Source organism: Camelus bactrianus, chromosome 7, assembly GCF_048773025.1.
Source record: "Camelus bactrianus isolate YW-2024 breed Bactrian camel chromosome 7, ASM4877302v1, whole genome shotgun sequence".
Lineage (NCBI taxonomy): Eukaryota > Metazoa > Chordata > Mammalia > Artiodactyla > Camelidae > Camelus > Camelus bactrianus.
Genome location: NC_133545.1, coordinates 29,163,753 through 29,181,077, shown reverse-complemented (window position 1 = coordinate 29,181,077; position 17,325 = coordinate 29,163,753). Strand labels below are relative to the sequence as shown.

The 17,325-nt window shown below is 42.1% G+C and overlaps 1 protein-coding gene and 1 pseudogene across 6 annotated transcripts in view; one reads left to right on the top strand and one right to left on the bottom strand.

Annotated features, from left to right (window-relative positions):
• Positions 1 to 17,325, top strand: part of ST7 (suppression of tumorigenicity 7) — a 294,367-nt gene that overhangs the window by 242,820 nt on the left and 34,222 nt on the right. The gene's annotated exons all lie outside the window — the stretch shown is intronic.
• Positions 9,149 to 9,995, bottom strand: LOC123614710 (heterogeneous nuclear ribonucleoprotein A1 pseudogene; annotated as a pseudogene).

The window sequence follows — 17,325 nt, the reverse complement described above, 5'->3', positions numbered from 1 at the left end:
CTCCTATTTTTTTTTTTTTTAATGGAGGTGCTGGGAATTGAACCTAGGCCCTCAGGCATGCTAAGCATGTGCTCTACCACTGAGCTATATCCACCCCCTCATTTGTTTCCCTTTAGTTTCTCCAAGAAAGCCTGCTCTTAGGACTCATCAAGACCCTTTGTCTTTACTGTTAACTAATGTCCTAGGCTTCCGAGCTTCCTCCCCAATTCAGCCAGCGTCCCATCCCAAGCTCGGCCACTAAAGCCTGTGTGGGCGTCACCCCAGCTCCCCTCGTCCCTGGTCTCCTGCCTTCACCTCGTGCATCTCGCTTGTCACATCTCCTGTTCTTGTGGCTCAAGCTCTCCTCATTCAGGTGAATCATTCTTTCTCTTTGTTTCTCTTTCATCTCAGGTGGGCCCTCAATACCATTTAATACAATTTTCCTAATTCTTCATTAACTCCCATCCTCTGTTTTTGTCTTCCAAGTCTAAGTTCTCCTTCTCAGCTGCCCTCAGACTCTCCCCTGGAATATTCCCACATCAATTGTCCTCTCTTCCTCTACCGTCTCCATGTCATGGATCTGCATGAATGGTCAAATGTTTTTATAGAAACCAGCCCATCTTCAGTCTTGCTTCTCCCTGAAGCTGCCATTCAGTGTCTTCCCAGCCCTTCTTTAGGGCTTATACTCAGCACTCTGTCCCTGGTAACCTTCACATATTCCTTCTTCAACCCTCCAAACTCTTCCAACAGAACCTGCTTTTTCAAACTGAAACCAGGTTGGCCCGTTTCCTGATTCCAGCGTGACCACAGAGCTCTGGGAAATCTTCTTTGGTCTTCAAGACACTCTTTCCTCCAGATTCTCCTTGAAGCTGTCTGATCTCTGTCTTCCATTGTCACTATGTAAATGCAGGCTTCTCCCAAAGTCCTCATCTTGTCCTGGAGGGCCTTCTGGCTTTGCTCCTCCCCCAGGGCCATCTCATTCTCTCGCACAACTTTCTCCATGTGCTGGCTACTCTCCCCACCCACGATGACGTCACCCCATCTCTTCTGAGCTCCTGACCTGCATTTCCAACTGTCAGTGAGCCATCTCTCTCCAAACTTGGCCTGTCTCAAACTGAGCTCAGCATCTTTACCCTATAAATCCCTCATCCTGTGTAAGTGACACCACCAACCAGCCAGGCACCTAGAAACTTTGGCAGGCGAATTCCCACAGTGAACCGTAGCTCGTACCGCCAGGTGGCCATTCAGTTTTGTGTCCTTTCTATAATTCAGGGCCTAATGCTCTTAACCTCTGCCTGCTTTGCCTACCTCCAGATTTCTCTCTTTTCAGCTTAAAACCCAGATTTAAAAACAGCATTTCCACCTCAGAGATAGCACTGATTCCTCACTGTGTGCAGAGAAAGACTCAGACTCCTTGGGAGGGCATCCAAGGCCCCCAGAGCGTCCCAGCCACGCTTCCCACAGTGCCCTCCGTGCCTCTCACACCTGCCCCACGGGCGGCCTTGATGAGACCTGAACCTGCTGTTCTTTATCTCAGGCCTCCCTTTGCTGTTCCTTCATTTAGGAAGATATTTACCTTCATTTTCTGCCAACCCAAATGGTCCCACATGGTCTAAGTCAACACTCAGATCAACAGTGGTCTTTTCTGTGAAGCCGTCTGGACAGAACGAGCTGTTGCTTCTCCCGTCTCGCCTGCTGCACAGTTTGTAGCATGTAGCTGACTCTTGAATTATGATTGGTTGTTTTTATTTCTGCTGTAAGTTTTTTTGGTTTTTTTTAACTAACAACTCTCTATTGAGTACCATGTGCTCTTTGTTCTGATCACCTCATTTAATATTTACCATAATTCTTCAAAGGGGTGTTGGGATCTCCCTTTGCTGAGGAAAACTGGGGCTCAAAGAGATTCCATTTCTTCTTATGGTCACACAGCTGGGGAAGCAGAAGAAACCAGAACGTGAACTGGGTCTGGTTTACTGCAAAGCTCAGGCTCTTTTCCCTAGACTAGTTGTTCCCAATCTTCACTGCACATTGAAATCACCTTGGGGGATCTTTAAAATCTGTTCATCCACGCAGACACTCTGAGTTGGTGTGGGGTGTGACCCAGTCCTCAGGATGTGTTGATTGCTTGTTGAAGTTGCCCAGGTGAGTCTAATGTGCAGCAGCTTTTGGGAATCACTGTCCTGGGTATTTGGTGCTCCCCCCGCTGTCCAGCACACAGTGTGCTTAATACACGTTTGTACTAAATCTTGTCTCCAAATGCTTTTCTGGTCCACTGGACACTTTATCCCTAAATTCTAAGGCTGGCAAAAATTTAAAAGCAAAAATAAGCAGAAAAAGAAATGAATTATATGGCCAATATGAACCCCAAATTCATTTCCAGTGAAATTTCCCAAATACATGAAAAGAAATTAGGAATCACAGGTCTAGTTGCCTTTTTTTGGCGAGAGAAGCCTGCCTCCTCAGCATCCTCTAGCGCCTCCTCTTTTTCATCACTTCAGCAACCCCATGTCGACATGACCTGTCTGCAGATGGGTCCAAGGCAGAGCCTACCTTCTTGGGAAGAGAAGCTGAGGCTCTGCAGGGAAAGCATGCTTTGTCGGTGTGGACTGTGGCAACAGTCACGTCACACTCCCTGCGTCTTCGTCGGTGTTCCTGTGGCAGGTGGTCACAACCATGCACTGTACCAGAGATTGCCAGAAAAAAAGCTCATAGGGTCCCTTACTTCTCATGCTGCATTTGCTTCCCCCCTTTTGATAATTTGTGGTGGTTTTATTACAGCCAAACTTATGGAAGGAACTTTGAAAGCTAGACTACCTCTTTAAAATGTTTGTCCCATTTAAGACTTCATTGATAACTTTTAATATTAAATTCTATCAGTGAGGAAACATCACCTGATAAAACTGTGCTGTGAATTTACGTGAACTTTCCATCTAATGAGTGGGATATGCATTCTTATAAAATTCTATTAAAGCTTCTGTTTTGCTGTGTCTAAGGAGCAAACAACTCAGAAGGCCTTTCGGCATTTACGAAGGCTGTAAAACTACTCTTCTTGGATATTATTAGACGTTGGTCACTGCTAGCCATGATGGAGAACATGTGAGAGGTATGGGCAGCCATTCTATATAGTCCAAGTTCTGGGTTAATTACATAATGCACTCACCTAACTTAATCTGGAGTCCTTCCGAGGTGTCCACACATACACAGCATCTGTAATACAGAGCCCAGTACTGTTTGCTGCCCAGTGACTCGTGCAGGAGCGTTCTTTTGGAAGGATGCCAAAAGCTAAGTTAAACAGCCTCAGTTAAGTGAGGCACTAAGGCAGTAATGAAGGAGAAGCTGCAGGGCCTCAGATGATTGAGCTAAGTGAACGCTCCAGGTGGGCGACTGTGGAAGGGACACGAGAGACCCAGGGGAAGGTCCTGCCTTTCACTTTTGAACCTCAGCTTCTCGGATTACAAGACAAGAAACTTCTTTGCAAGGCCATCCTGGCTCTCATTTGTGGTGAGTCTGAGGGCCTGTAAGAGTTTGTAGGATGGGCTGGCTGTGGAGGCCTTCTGGCGGTGAGGTGTGTGTCCAACTCGGAAGAGGAGAAATGTTGGGAAGGATGTCAGTCACACCAGTCAGGAGACACACACCACGCCAGTTATAGTAACAGGCAACTTACTAGAGACTTCCTAACTGGGTTCTGGAGAACATGAAGGAAATTCCGAGGTGTTACAGAGACAGGGAGCACAGAAAGCAGTGACCACCCAGAGGCGCAGAGGGAAACGGGGAAAAGATTGGGATTATTAGAAATTAGAAACTTGGAGGAGAGATCCTGGAGCTGAAGCAGGGGTCCTGCCCAGCTGGGACTGATGTCTCTTAGAGCCACAGGGAGGCGGGTTCTGGAGCGTGGGGGAACCTGCACCCTGGACACAGCTGCTGCTTCAGGAAGAACTGTTGCTGGAACAACTCCCGCAGGAACATCCAACAGAGAGTGTTCCTTCTTCCTCCTCCAGCCTTGAGACCTCCCTCTAGCGCCTCCTTCTGGAAGAGCCCACCAAGGGGCAGCAGTGGGGAAGCAGGACTGTGGTCTGCAGCCTGAGCACAAAAGGGGGGAGGGGGAGGCTGGAGCTGAGAAACCACAGTCTGATAATAGCCGCCCTGGAGGGAGTGGGAACAGGGGCAGCTGCAAGCGAGGAAAGGAGCTGAAGCAAAGTCATCGTGGTATCCAACGTGGCCAGGTGTCCCCTGTGTGTAATTTTTATCCATTCCCTCAGGAATCCTCACAGCAACCTTATGAAGTCAGGGTTGTTATTCACCTGTGGCAGAGGCACAGCTGTAGTCGGAGAGGTTAAACAACCTCCCACACTTGACCCAGCGCGGGGAGGACAGACGGGGGTCTGAACGTAGGACACTGCTGCTAGGAAAGTGTGGTGCATCGAAGCAGCCAGGGGTGGTTGGACTAGAAAGGTGGCCATGTATTTGGAAAGGTGAGTTTTGGCTAATTTGTGGAAGGGTAAGTGATTTGGGCCTTTTAGGCAACGTGAACCAGTGAAAATTTTGGAAAGCAGCAGTGAAATGGCAGAAACACGTTTTAGAGAGATTTATTTGGAAAGAGTGAGCAAGATGGCTTGAAAAGAGAAGAGTCTGGTGCCAGCGAGCCTTATTATGAAATAATTATAATTTTGGTTTGGGTGGTGGCAGTGAGAAAGAAGAGGAGAGATGCCTAGAAGAAAGAAGGGTTGGACTTAGATATTGTATGAAAAGTAGGACTCAAAGATAATTCTGAAGTCTTGGGGCCTATAAAATTAGCAGAACAGAGACACTGCCTTCAGAAATAGAAATTCTGTGAATTCTGGAATGTCTTTCCCTTTAGAATGTGGCCTCTGCCTCCCTGCACTGCCCCCATTCCTCCAACACAGCACGTAGGACTCCCCACACTCTGCTCCTTCATGCTGGATTATCCTCAGTAAAGTTGATAATTTAGATCTGAGCGGTAACTACTTCCTGTAACAGGAAAAATATTAGATTGGAGATTAGGAACTGGATTCTACTCTCAAACTGCGATTATTTGCTATATATTTTACCTTATCCAAGCATTTTTATCGCAGTGTGGCTGAGAGGATTTATTGGGATATTGGATATCAGTGGTTCTCTAACTTTAGTGTTCATTATAATCACCTGGGGAGCTTTTAAAAAATACCAACACTTGGACCCACTTTCACGGTGTCTGATTCAATTAATCTGGGAAAGGACCTGATATTATTTTTTTTTTGCCGAGAGTGGGGCCTGCATGGGGTGGGGCCCCTAAGATGCAGAGATCTGGCAGGTGGAGTGAGGGGGAAGGTGTGGCGGGGACCCAGTCTATTTTTTAAAAATCAGCATCCCTGGTTATGTACCATTGGAGTGCTCCCTCACGTGCATTCTCTATTGACCTCAGAAGGTTTCACCAGTGCAAACCTCAGGCTAAGGAGTTGTCAGCACAAGAAAAGTCGTCTGGAACTGGTTTGACCCATTAAGGAAGGTGGTGAGCACCTTGCAAGACAAAGAGTCCAGAGAGGGAAAGATCTCTGCTTGGCCAGTAGAGACATAGCCCAGTAGGCATTTTGGATCTTCATAGCCTCAACTAACAAAGACATATGTAAAATTTCCATTAGACTTAGATGAGAAGAGCAAGACTGCCACCCGATCTAATTTCATGCGGGTACCATGGTTCTCTGAGAGAGATAGGTTATGTGTATGACCGCCCTTCTTGGAGGGGCAGCATATCACACTTAAGTGGTCCAAGCGCAGGAGAGCTCCAGTTCACCCAGAGGACGATCATAATGAAGTATAATCAAAATTACCCTTGAAATTCCCTTATAAAAATATGGAGAGAGTGGAGCTCTGATCACACAGTTCAACACAGTTTTTCCTCTAGTGTTGAAACAGATAGTTGCTTCTTCCCTGAGCCCTTAGGGGATGCTTGGGGTGTGTTTAAAAAGGGCCATTTGTATCTAAAAACAGTATCTTTAACACAAAATTCCTACCTAGAGGGCTGGGAAGCTTTAGTTGATAGAGAGGCTGTGGCCTGGAGGCAAGGAAGCTAAGTGAAGGACTTTTTTTTGGAGTTGTCACAGCAGGAGGCTTGGCCCTCCCAATCTACAGCATCTTACCTGGAAGCACAGGGCACAGACTAGCTTTTGAAGCTCACGTATCTGGGTATTGTAACTACTTGTTATAGAAATGTAGACACAAATCAGTTTGGAACAGAATTTCATTAGGAGAGGAATCATTTGTGTTCCCAGCCCTAGTTATGCTGATAAGAAGGCACTAGACTCTCCTTACCCTGGGGAGAGGATGTAACAGAATCTTTACAAAATTCCTGTGGCTTATCAGTTTGCAGAAAGACCCCTGGAGGCTTCTGGTCGGGAATGGATGCCAGACCCCATGCTCTTCTTTCTGAAAGTTGAAATTAGAGAAACCTGTTTTTAAGCGTGTGGTACTAACAAGTATCTGCTGGCATGAGAAGATTCCCAAGAGCCCCCAAGGGGAATTTCTTAAGAGGTGATGCAGGCTCCAAGAAGGGTCCAGCAAAACACATAGGTGAGGCTGAAGAACCAAAGTGTGTTGTCACTCTTTGAGAACAATGGCTGAGTATGTGAGTGAAAATGAAAAGAACTATATACCCTTGAGACCCAAGTGTGAGCTTTGGATTGTACAGGGATCTGGCCCAGCAGGGTATCACCTCGTCCTTGAGCTAGTGTTCTTACAGCCCCACACAATTAGTTCAGTTCTTGGACAATTTGAGGTGGGAGCCCCAAGAAAGAGATCCTGAATTTCTGCTATTTTGGATACGTAGATAACCAAGCAATAAATTGAGGGAAAGTGTGTAAAGCTGGTAAAGAGGGTTATATGAGTAATACTAGCTTTCAAGATCCAGTTACTCATTTGCAATGGGAGTAGTAAAAAAAAGGATGGGGGAATACAGTTCTTAGTAATATGCTAAAATTTATGTGTTTCATGACAACCAGCTCTCAGGGGACCATTAGGCATTTGAGATCTTTTTGATTGTCTACAGGAAATTAATCGGGGTGTGAATTTCTGATGCTTTTGTGGCTGGGTCATTATATTTATACATTGGAAGATTTACTTGAAGACACCTCCTGTGCCACACAATAAATAGGGAGCTATCAAAAATTACTATATAAAATCAGAGTTTTGTTGACTTTAAGAAGTGTTTAGAAAGTATTTAATGAGTAACGGTTTTCTGTTCCTATGTTTTAATTAGTGTGGGTTATTTTTTAATCAGATTAACACTAAGATGTCAAAATTGTCATCTATTTGTGTCTCAGGAAAACTTGTACAGTAATTAGCCAATTTTAATCAACTCACAAAATGTCCTTGGCAAGAGATTGAAGTGCATACTTAGGCAGATAGATTCAAAATTGGGTATTATCTTGATATACATTGACATGTATGTACCATGCTTGATGGGGATTTTTCTAAGAGTATACATCAGAAATTGCTTGCAGAACAGTTGAATCATTCATTTATCCATTTCTTTATTTTAAAAGAATATTGATTTATTGAATATCTGCTGCATGCCTCGTGCTCTATGGTTGAGTCAAAAGTGAGAAGTGAGAAGGAAAACTGGTGCAGGGAGAGGTCCTTCCTAAAGGAAATAATCGTAATTATCCTTGGCTGGTCTTGTATTGGAATTGTACCTTTGTAGATTAATTTTAGTAAAAAGTTGATATTTTACAATATTAGGTCTTTCTATGGTAATCTCTCCATTCATTCAAAGTATCTCTTATTTCCATTACTAAAGATTATTGGGGTTTTTTCCTGATAGTTCTGTACAGTAATTATTTTTATAACTAGATATTTTTTATTGCTATTGCGAGTAATAGAATCCTTAGCAGTGTCCCCACTCTCCATCTAAGACCTCCCCACATCCACGCCTACAAATCTGTTCTCCTCTTAGATTGATTAAAGAGTTTTAAAAATTATTTTTATCCCTTTACTAGACAGGAAATTATGCATTTTTAATGGTTATCATTCAAATTTTAACATGCTTACTTAACAGTATCTAAAGTTTATTAATTTTTCTACCCTCCTCAAAAATACAAAAAACTTAAAATGCTTAAATTTTATCACTCCCCTCCCATCTGGATATTGTTGCCAATATTTATGTCATCTTGTTTTGCTACCAGACATTAGTAATTACTATTTATTTTCATATATCCGTTACTGTAAATTTAACTGCATGTGTACAAATTTCTTTGCTCAACATTTCATCTTGCATTTTTTTGGAATATATTTTCTTTCTCCCGAAGTTCCTATAGAAAGGATCTATCTTGGTAGATTTTGTCTGTCTGAAAATGTCTTAATTTTATTTTTGTTCTTTAGTGATACTTCAGCTGGATATAAATTTATAGCTTGATATCTGTTTTCTTTCAGGGCTTTGAAAATATTCCACTGCCTTCTTGTTTCATTGCTTTGGAAAAGTCTGCATTTCGGTCTTTTGTAGGTAACTTGTCTTCTCTCCCTGGTAGCTTTTATTATCTTCTCTTCTTTTCTACTCTCTGCACTTTCTCTACAATATTTTTTGATGTGGATTTATTTTGTTTTTACTACTTGGAACTAGTGCTTCTTAAAACTAAAGGTTTATACTTATCATCCATTGTGGAAAATGTGCATCTTTCCCATTTTCTCTTTTTTCTTTCTGAAATTCCTATTATTAAACATATAATAGAGGTTTTCATTCTATCTTCCATGTCTCTTAACTTCTTTCACATTTTCCATTTATTTATGTCTTGGACAGCATTCTGAGTAATCTCCTTAAGTCTATCTTCTGCTTTACTAACTCTCTTTAGCTTTATCTATTTTTCTATTCACCACATTCATTGAGTTTTTTTAAAGACACATTTAATGAGCATTATGATCACAGTATTACATTTAGCAATCAACAACATGTGAATGACAACAAAAACGCCTACCTTATAACTTTTTGTTGGAATGCTTTGTACTTTCCACAGATCAGAACTAAAATACTGGTTACATAGTAAATCTCAAATACAGTCCTTTTTTTTTTTTTTTCTGGTAGCAGTTAGGCTTGCCCCTATGGTTGACTGCATTCACAAACTTATTGTAACCTGTAACCTCTGACTCTACTATTCTGTTAAGCTTTTTTTCTTGGTTGTAATTAAAGTCTTCTCCCACTGCTACAACTACCTGTATTGCTAGAACACCATCTTGGTTTTGTGGTTTGGTGAAGTGTTTGCCTTCACCATCATAAGGACCAGAGCTTCTTCCTCCAAATTTTCCTTCTTTTATGGCTCCAGAATTTGAGGATTGATTGATGTAAATTTCTAAAACTGCTTCCATTATTACCAAATCCACCATTGCCATCAAGTCCACCACCAACAAGGCTGCCACCAAAGCCATCACATCCACTGAAGTTTCCTCCGTGACCAAAGTCGTCATTCCCCCAAAACAACCTCCACAACCACTGCCAAAGTTTTCAGAACCACTTTGACCTAGATGAGGCACTGGCCATCTCTTAGCCAGGCCTCTCCTTGCTTCACAGTTATGGCTATTCACAATATGGTGGGTATTTCTGAATGACAGTCTTATCTATGGAGTTATGGTCCCTGAAGGTTACAAAAGCAAAGGCTCTCTTCTTGTCACTACCGTAGTCAGTAATGATTTCAGTCATTTCACACTTCCTATACTGCTCAGAAGCTCTTACATGAAGCTCTTCAGTGTCTTCTTCAATGCTACTGTCAAAGGCGTTTTCATAGGTAACTGAGCACCTGGTCTTTGAAGACTTCCTCTTGAGACAGCCTTCTCTGGTCCACATCTCTTCCCTCCACCCGTGTGGCCTTGCATGCATGATGCATCTGCTTGCACCACAGGGGCTTACTTCAAACACCCGAAGCTTGTGGAGTGCTTGGTACTTGGGTCTTCCATTACCACACAACCTGTCGGTGTTCCCCACGGCTCCTCAGGCTCTCACTGGTTTATTTAAAGTTCAAACCTTTGATAAAAAGCTTATGCAGCTCTTCAGGCTCTTTGAGAGACTGAATTAGACATGACGGCAGCAGAAGGAAGGCTTTAACGATGCTCCCTCAGCTGTGGCCACAGGTAGAAAATCACTTAACTTTTTTAACATCAGTGCTCATATTTTTAATTTCTTGGTGTTTTTTAAAATTGTTTTTCAATTATCTTTTAGCTTAATCTTTTTCCTTTAAGTATTATGTGCCTTATTCATGTTTATTATTCACTTTGAATTTTATTTTATCATCCCTAAACAGATTTGTATTATAGTCTGTGTATAACAATTTTATCATCTGATATTCTTTTTTATTGCAGTATAGTTGGTTTACAATGTTACGTTAATTTCTGGTGTACAGCATAGTGATTCAGTTATACATACACACACATAAATATATTCCTTTTCATATTTTTTCATTCTAGGCTATTACAAGGTATTGACTATAGTTCCCTGTGCTATACAGCAGGACCTTGTTGTTTATCTATTTTATATATGGTAGTTAGATATTATCTGATGTTCTTGAGTATCTAAGTCTATGGTCTGTTTTTTCTGTGACTCTTGGAGGCTTATTCTGTGGCCTGTTTTGTAGTTTTAGATTATAAACTGAGGTTTGGTGAAGTTTTACCTTTGAGAATCCTCTGCAGCCTGGTTGAAAATGTGACCTGCAGAAAGGTTTCGTTTTTGTATCTGCTAGGCACCTCAACCTAGAATTTTTTTAGGTTAATTTCTTAGATGGGCAATTCTTGAAATATACAAGTTATATAAATTCTAACATCAAACTAAGCTGAGGAGAGGCTGGTAGTTGTAAATGGTCAGAGCTGTAAATTTATTTTAATTGACTGATTTGTCTTTCCCTACCCTAATTTCATTTCATAGCAAACAAGCTCCCAGTTGATTCCCTGTGCTAGTGGTCAGATTCTTTCTATTTTGAATGTATAGCCCTTTGAGGGGTCTGACTTTGTGTGGGAAAGGATTGGACATTGTGTCCTATATTCGAATTCCTCACTTCAGGAAGGCTCGAAACCTTGTTTCCTGCTTTGATATGGCCTTTAACACCCAATCTTCTAGAGAGAGAGATTAGGAAACTGCCACCAGGGCACCAAAACTTGAATTTTCAGCTTCCTCTTTATTTTTGGCCTTTGGAGCTTTCCTGTATTTGAAGGGAGAGGTGGGGAGAATTCACTTACACATTTCGAAGTTTGCTTATTTTACCTTATGTTGAATTTCTAGGCATTTTGCAGCAAGAGGCTTCTTTTGGGTATATTTAGTCTACTGTATTACCAGAAATAGACGTCTCATTTATTTCATCTACCTTTTCAATGCTGTTGTGGCAAAACTAGAGAAAATACCATTTGGTAGATGCTAAAATGTGCCAGATGTTTGTTGAATAAATCATTGTTAAATTAAGGAATAAAGCTTAACAACATTCATGCATTTTAAAAGAAAAGTTCCTAAGAAAATTTCCTTATCCCCAGGCAGCATTGGTAATGGTGAGAATTTTAGTCCCCATTCAAGGACAGTGAAAGGAAAATGACATTTGGGGGTGAGTTTTTTCCCCTTGTAGTTGTCCATATAATTTACCTAGGGATCTGATTCTGCTATAGTTGTTCTAAGGAAAAATGCTAACATGTCCAAGAAATATGAAAATTGCTTTTGGACATCACCTCACTCTATCTAGTGCTCCAAAAGAATGAATCACATTCTAGGCAGGATAACACTCCCTAGATTTTATTTACTTATTTATCTTAAGGACCACCTTCTCCATGATCTCACATTTATCAGCAGTTTTTTCACAAATTAAAATGCATATCTGGGGACAGTTTATTTTTTTTCATCACAAATAAACATGAGTGTAAATCTGTTCCATACACTTTTAGAATAATTGTAATAGAAATTCTCCACCCTCTCCCCTGACCCATGGTTTAAGATTCGATTTGGACAAAGATTCTGTCTTGCTCTCCTATACTCCTCAGATAGTCATGTAGGACTCATCCTTGGTTCCTTTACATTCTAAAGAGACTCTCCTTTTGCTAGTTTGGCCACCATCGGAAGCAATCCCAACTGCAAAGCTAGACTAAGCAAGCTATAGATTAGAAATCAATTGGACATCAGTGCCAGTGATGTATTACTCAGCCCTGCTGGACTGTTTCTAGACCAGAAGGTAGAGGAGAGACCACTTGTTGTTCCTAAAACATTATCTAATAATCTAGGATTACACAGGTCTTCCCAGTTTGCTTTCTGGAGAGAAGGGCCACACATATGTCATGTTAAGCAAGATAAAGATACTATTGCTAATAGACACTAATATCATATTTATAAGCACTTTGGGCCTTTAAAATATCTTAAAATATATTCTTATATTTGAATATAATTCTGAAAATTTTTTCTCCCTTATTCTGGGTTAAAGGGCAGCACTATTATGAAAAATACTTTTAAAAATTATTGACATGTTAATCAACCTGAGTAATCAAACATTAGATAGGGATTTAGTGAATACTCTTGATAAATCATAATTCATACCATGTTTTAATCGATACACAGTATTTTTTAACTATCTTGAGTTGTGGATTAATTTTCCACATGAGAGAGAAAATAAGTTTCTTATGACCAGAAATCTCAGATTTTCTCTAAGATTCTCAAAACTATTTTATTTTAAATAAAAGTGCCTTGCTGAATGTATAACTAAAAGTCAGTTTCTGATAAAGCTTTTTTACATATGGCTGTCTGGATTGCACATAAATGAAATCAGAAATCCTTTGGCAGTCCACACATCCTCATTTTTGTTTGGAAAATACGGTCACGGAATCCACTAAATTGTTTTCACTAGCCCATTGGACAGAATACTTTTCATTAAGTTTTAATCAGAGAGCTCTCAGGCGTACTGGAGAGGACACTGGAGTGAGCTGGAAGACAAATATTTGAGTCCGAACTCTGCTTTTTGTAAGCCTTTTTATGATCTTGGGCAAATCACTAAAACTCTCTGAAATCTCTCTCCTACGCCTCACTGGAAAAAAAAAAAAAGAATCATATCTATATCTAAGGGTGGTTCTAAGGACTAGATCCAACCATGCGTGTGAAAGTGCTTGTATAGTAAGAAGTAAAATACGTGTGTTCTGTGTTAGCCCTCCCGGAAGGCTCGGAGCAAGGGCACGTCTCAGTCACTGCTGCACTTCCAGTATCCGGCTCAGCGGCTGACTCACAGGAGACCCAGTACAGACTGATGGGATGAATAATAACTGTTCTTCCCTGAAGATGATTCAGAGCGTCTTGCTTACATCACAGTGCGAACCATGAAATTTGTTTTCTCATGAATAAAATGTAGAGGTGGGAATAAATTATGTGCAATGTTCCTTTCAAATGTGACATTCGGTGAGTCAGTGAATTCTTATCCTCAAGATCCTGGAAGCATCACGAGACCTCACTGCGCTGGTGAAGTCCCATAGTCACGTGACAGAACAACAGGATTTTCAGAAACTATTTAAATTATACGTCTACAGTATGCAAAACAGAGCAATCATCTTGACCCCATCATTCATTCAGTTCAGGGAAAATAAATGAAAATCACCAATGAATGAATGGTTAACAGCCAGGAGACATACTCAGATTCATTTGTCTGTATAGACAGCCTACTGAGTAATTCTTTCTCCAGTAATTTTTCCTGCCTTAGAGGAGGAAGATTTCTCATCTGTGAATCACGATTCTAATAAAATCTCCAAGGGCTGGTGTAAATACTTTAAAAAACATGAGTGCTTATTATTTCATGAGAAGATAAGGCATTGTTTATAGTCACGGTAATATATAGGAAAATTAAGCCCGGACTCCTTTCTCCTTCCCGTTGGATGGACTCTTACTGAGAATGTCTGTCTTGATTAAGCACAATTCCACAATGACAACTCTGAGTTCAAGACCCTTCATGAAGACTTCATTACTATTACAGAATAGTGATCAAGGGGCAGATGCCAAAGTTGATATGAGCGGGGAGATTTGGGGAGACTCTAATTCATATTTCATTTTCTGTACTTCCTGCTATTTGGCCAGTGTGCAACCTCCAGCTGGAACGCGAAGCCCCTAACCATTGGCAGATGGGTTTGCCAGGCTCCCCAGCCTCTGCCCAAGTCACCATGTGAGCAAGCCGGCTGAGTGGATACTGGATGCATCTTCGTCATTTAATTACTTGCGTTGGTTTTCTGGGCAGTAATGTGATTCCTCTCATCGGTGGAGCTTAGGAAAGCCTGCGATTCTGTTCAGATAGGATTGTGTGGACTGTCTGGGGAAATCCAGAGCCTATGATTCAATTACAGGGGCGTTCACAGGGTTAGTCAGTACTCAGAACTCAAGTTGAGACCCAAAATAGTCTAAATGGTAAATTGATCATGTTGATCAGATTTTAATCATGCTGTGTTATCTAGAACTGGGTCATAGCATGAAGGAACAGATGAAGAGTTCTTTTGTTCATCAAAGTGGTTCTTGTCTGTTCTTCACTTCTTTGGGTAGCCTACTATAAATCCCGTTTGGTGCATGAAAAACGGTGAAGTAAAAGAAGACAGGCTTTCTGTTTTCTTCTTTTCACCCATTGTCATCTGCCCCAAGTTCTCCAGCCACCTTCAGTTTGCCTCTTACAGGCTGCTCTCTCTCCACTTTACCCCATGTGCGTCCAGCGCACGCTGGTCCCTTCCCACCTGTGTTGGCGTGTGCTGGGCAGCTCTCTGAATTCTTCCACTCCACTGAAGCACCACCCACATGAGTCTAGGGTTCCTGCAGCAGGGATAGCTGGCAGTGTGTGTGCGCAGTGAACAAGCTGCAGCTGATACCCAGCCTGGCCTTCAACTGGAAATTCTATCTCTTTGTTTGAAACAAACTCTGTCCATTTTGCAGTGCTCCCACTTGACTATTACCCTCCCTCTGTCCTGAGAAACTCAAAATTACTCAACTTTGTTAGGCAGAGCTGGAGTGTTCTCACTCTTTTCAGGCCATATCCTGGGGCTTTTTATCCCTGACTGAGTGTTGGGAAACTGAGGAGTTTCTAAGAAGAATTCTGCCTCCAGCTTGTAAAACCGCATTATTGTTTCTCCTTGCTGACCTTTCCTCCTTCCTTCAATTCCCGTCTTCAGACACCCAGAAGTCTCGTGCCTTCCTGCCCTCCCAGGACACACAGTGTAGGCCTGAGTGACCTTCATGTCTCAGACTGGCTCATTCTGCCCTGGGTTCTATGACTGCGCCCTTTCCAAAACGTCCCTTCCCAGCTGGTCTGACACATTAACACTGAACATTAATCCCGTGGAGCTAACACTCCCAGTGAGGTGTCCTGGCTGAACATGGCAGGACTACATAAGGCTTCCCTTTTAATAGAGGACTTAGATCAGCGGTTCTCAACTGGGAACGGTTCCACTATCACCCTTGCTGCCCCCCACCCCCACCCCACAGGGGACATCTGGCAACGTCTGGAGACACTTTTGCTTGTCACATCTGGGGAGCAGGGGAGTTGCTGCTGGCATCCAGTGATCAGAGACCAAGGTTGCTTCTAAAGATCCTACAATGCATAGGCCAGCCCTCTCACACAAAGGCTTAGATGAAAGGGACATTTCATTGACAATGTCTGGGCAAAAATATTTGGAAGAAATGCACTTAGAAAAATGCAACAGACACGTGTTGCATTGCCACCTCTTCTTCAGATCATTTAAGTGTAGGAGTTTCCAGGGAGGCATTGTGAATCCCAGAGGGACAGGGAGTAGCCTGACCAGGGGCTGGTCACCTTGGGGTGTTCAAAGTCCAGTCAGCACTTTGCTTAGTCAGGTCACCCCAAAACATAGTTCATTGGGGAAGAGAAAATGGGAGAGTGGATTTCCCTTGCTGGAGGAGAATTTGTTTCCATTTTCTGAGCTTTTGCTGCTTGTATGTACGGGGCACACACAATCGGGATGCACAGATCTCATTAAAGGGGTGAGGGATCTTGTATGTTTTTAATCAGGCTGAGGAAAAAAATCACAGCTGAGAGCAAGCACCTGTATGGAAAACAGTTGTACAGGGTGGGTCTAGCAGCTGTGGAGAGACCCTGAGTTTACAAACACTGCCAAAGCACGCTGACACCAAGAGGGGACAGACACTAAGATGGCAACCATAGGAGATCACCAGTGAAAATGGAATAATTTCTCAATCTGGAATATAAGACTTACCTGTGAACTCACAAGAGTGGTCCTCAGTAAGGGAAGTCAATTGCCTTCCCTGAAAATCTTTACGAACTTGAAAGACGCCTTTTAATCAACTTTTGTAAAGTGTGGTCCTGAGAAAAGATCAAGGAGATAATTTGCAAACCTGCAGGGATTTCTTTTCACTGAAGAGTTTGGCAAGACTATCCCAAGTTTAAAATAAGAGTCAACACCAGAAATTCACTTTATTATATTTTGATTTCACAGAAAACGTAGACTTGTAAATAACAATAGTTCTTTGTAACAATCTGTGTGACACTTTTATTAGCTTGTGGAATTGGGCGGTTTGGTTAAACAGGAATCCATGTGACTATCGGGGAAAAAAAACTCAAGCTGAAGCAACTATGATTTAGAAAAATAGTAATCATGTTGGGCTTTGCAAACCACCTGTCACCTTGCTGATCCCCAGAAAAATGTAAACATGCTCATGGATGAGTGAAAATTTTCTCTGCCCAGGTGAGGAGCAGGTCAAAATCAGCATGCCCTGGCTGTCAGCTTGCACCAGTGGGCTGCTTTGCAGAAAGTCAGTGCAGACCTGACAAAAGCAATTTACCAGCTTTGGAACTGTGAGGTCTATTTGTTGAGACTACAACTCTGGCTCTTAAGATAAGGAAACTCAGGTTGGAGTACAGTAAATAGACACAAAAGAATGGTTCTGGTCTACTGGACACTTCTCTGAGCCTTTATTTTGAGAGTGGGCAAGAGGGGAGATGAATGTTCTTTAGCTGAGCAAGACCACACCAGCCCCGGGCCAGTCTTGAATAAATGAGAAGTCATAACCATATCCTGGCCTGAAAGTGCCATCAGGCTCCCGGACATGCATGGTCATGCTGGTTGCCTCTGAGAGGGAGGGGCCGCTGCAGGTCATGTAGAAGCAATGTAAGTATTCCTTCATAAGTTAATAAGGCTGAGAAAAGCCAACGTGAAGTTGAATTTTCTGACTTTAAAGCTACCGTCTTTGTAAAAGAAATGTGATACCTGATGTTTTCAAGCTTTGTAATAACTCCTATAAAAAGGCATATGGTTGTGACAATTGAAAACAGCTCTTAAAATGAACGTGGGCCACCTAGAGCAGGGCTGCACAACAGGTATGGACATCTGAGCGCCAGCCTGAGGCCC